Raw genomic sequence first — 2773 nt, forward strand, 5'->3', positions numbered from 1 at the left:
TGAAAGTAGAAGGAGGACGGCGGTGATAAGGACGGATCATACGAATAGGGGAGTTTGGTATTGTGACAGGGCTGGAGGTTTTATGTTAATGGCTGTTGTGATAAAGTTGATGGCCCCTAAGATAGAGGATACACCTGCCAAGTGGAGGGAGAAGATGGCCAGGTCTACTGAGGCGCCAGCATGTGCTAGGTTGCCTGCTAAAGGGGGGTACACGGTCCATCCTGTGCCAGCTCCGGCTTCTACTGTGGAGGAGGCTAGTAGTAGGAGGAAGGATGGGGGCAGTAGTCAGAAGCTTATGTTGTTTATGTGGGGGAATGCTATGTCTGGGGCCCTGATTATAAGGGGAACTAGTCAGTTTCCGAATCCACCAATCATGATAGGTATAACTATAAAGAAAATTATTAAGAAGGCATGGGCGGTGACGATTACGTTGTAGATTTGGTCATCTCCTAGGAGAGTTCCCGGCTGGCCAAGTTCTGTGCAAATGAGAAGGTACAGGGTGCCAATGTCTTTATGGTTTGCTGAGAATAATCATCGATTGATGAACGTCACAAGTAAGATGGCTGAGTGTTTAGGTGTTAGGCTGTAGTCCTTTTTACAGAGGTTTGATACCTCTTCTTATCGGCTCTGTGGTGAAGTTCATGTTGAGTTGCAAGCTCATTGATGTACACTATAATGTGTACAGGAGTCTGGTAGACAGAAGCTTGTTGGTTTAAGCGCCTAGCTGTTAATCAGGAGTTTATGGGATTGAGGCCCATCTGTCTAGGTTTTTGGAGAAGGCCCTAGCTTAATTAGAGCATCTGGGTTGCATTCAGAGGGTGCAGGTTTATGTCCTGCTGGTCTTAGTAGCATGGGCAAAAACTAAGAGAGTTTAACTCTTATTTATGGCTTTGAAGGCCTTCGGTTTAAAGTTGGTTATCCTAAGTTTCTAGGCTATGGTTGAAATTATGGGGGATAGGGGGAGAAGGAGGGTTGATAGGGAAGTTAGGGTGGCAATTGGTGTGCTTGTGGGTTTGTTAGTATACCATTGTTTTATGTAGTTTATAGTGTTTGGTGGGAGTGTAATTGTAGAACAGTATGTGAGGTGTAGATAGAAGAATAGGCCCAGTAGAGAGAGTATAGCGATGATTACAGCTGTAGTGGATATTTCTTGTTTAGTTAGTTCCTGGATAATAAGTCATTTAGGTAAGAAACAAGTTAGTGGAGGTAAGCCATCTAAGGATAATAATGCTAGCATTAGGGATGCGTTTAGTGTTGGTATTTTTGTTCAAGAGGTTATTATTGTGGATAGTTTTGATGAATTGGTTGTGTTGAAGGTGAAAAAGATGGTAGTAGTTATTAGGGAGTAAAGGTAGAAGGTCATTATTGTTAGTTTGGGGTTATATATGAGAATGGTGGTTATTCAGCCTAAGTGAGCAATTGATGAGGCTAGGATTTTTTGGACTTGCGTTTGATTGAGTCCTATTCATCCTCCAACAGCAGCAGATGCGATAGCTATGGTTGTTAATAAGGTTGGGTTTAATGAGGGAGCAGTTAGGAAGAGAATGGTGATGGGGGGGAGTTTTATTGCTGTAGAGAGGAGTAGGGCGGTGGTTATGGGTGAGCCTTGTAGGACTTCTGGGAATCAGAAGTGGAAGGGTACTAGGCCTAGTTTTATTGTGATTGCTGTTGTTAGTAGTAGACAAGCTACTGGGTGGGTTAGTTGAGTGATGTCTCACTGTCCAGTGAATTATGCATTGATTGTGCTTGAAAAAAGGACTAGTGTGGAGGCGGTTGCTTGGACTAGGAAATATTTGATTGTAGCCTCAATGGCTCGAGGGTGGTGTGATTTTGAGATGAAGGAGATTATGGTGAGGGTATTGATTTCTAGTCTGGTTCAGGCTATTACTCAATGGTTGCTTGAGATTGTGATGGTTGTCCCTAGTAGGAGACTTAAGGAGGAGATTAGTTTTGTGAGGGGCCTCATTTAGTAGGAGAAGGGGTTAAACCATCATTTTTAGGGTATGGGCCCAATAGCTTTTGCTTAGCTGACCCTACTAGGAAGTAATATAAAGGGAGTATGAAAGGTTTTGATCTCTTTTGTGTAGGTTCGATTCCTACTTTCCTAAAATTTTCAGGAAATGACAGAGTTGGTGCACTTCTATGTTCACTTTATCATAGTGACCCTTGGGTGTTCAGGCACATTTCCTTATGTTTGGGTGTGTTTTTAGGCAGGAGGGAGGCCTGCGTAGCAGATTGGTATGCTGGTGTGTCAAAGACATAGTGCTAGTGTTAGTGGTAGGAAGTTTTTTCAGAGAAGGTGTATAAGTTGTTCGTAGCAAAATCGTGGATATGAGGCACGAACTCATAGGAAGCCTGAGGAGAGTAGTAGGGCCTTTGTGGCGAGGATTATTGGGAATAGCTCTGAGGATGGGTTGAGGGAGCTAGGGTTAATGAATAAGATGGCAGTAAGTGTATTTATTAGTATAATGTTTGCGTATTCAGCTAGGAAAAATAAGGCAAATGGACCTGCGGCGTGTTCTACATTGAAGCCTGATATTAATTCGGATTATCCTTCTGTATGGTCAAATGGGGCGCGGTTAGTTTCAGCAAGAGTGGAGATGTACCATATTATTGTAAGGGGTCAGGTGGAGAAGATTAAGTATAGTGGCTCTTGGGTGGTGGCAAGGGTGTTAAGCATGTAATTCCCACTTAGTACGATTAAAAGAGGAGGATGATGGCTAGTGTTACTTCATATGAGATGGTTTGTGCAACTGCTCATAGTGCGCCAATT

At 43.1% G+C, this 2773-nt stretch overlaps 1 pseudogene; it reads right to left on the bottom strand.

The window, feature by feature from the left end:
- Positions 1–928: 928 nt before the first annotated feature.
- LOC129783005 (NADH-ubiquinone oxidoreductase chain 2-like) lies at positions 929–1966 on the bottom strand (annotated as a pseudogene).
- Between the last annotated feature and the right edge of the window lie 807 nt (positions 1967–2773).

This window comes from Falco peregrinus, chromosome W (assembly GCF_023634155.1).
Source record: "Falco peregrinus isolate bFalPer1 chromosome W, bFalPer1.pri, whole genome shotgun sequence".
Lineage (NCBI taxonomy): Eukaryota > Metazoa > Chordata > Aves > Falconiformes > Falconidae > Falco > Falco peregrinus.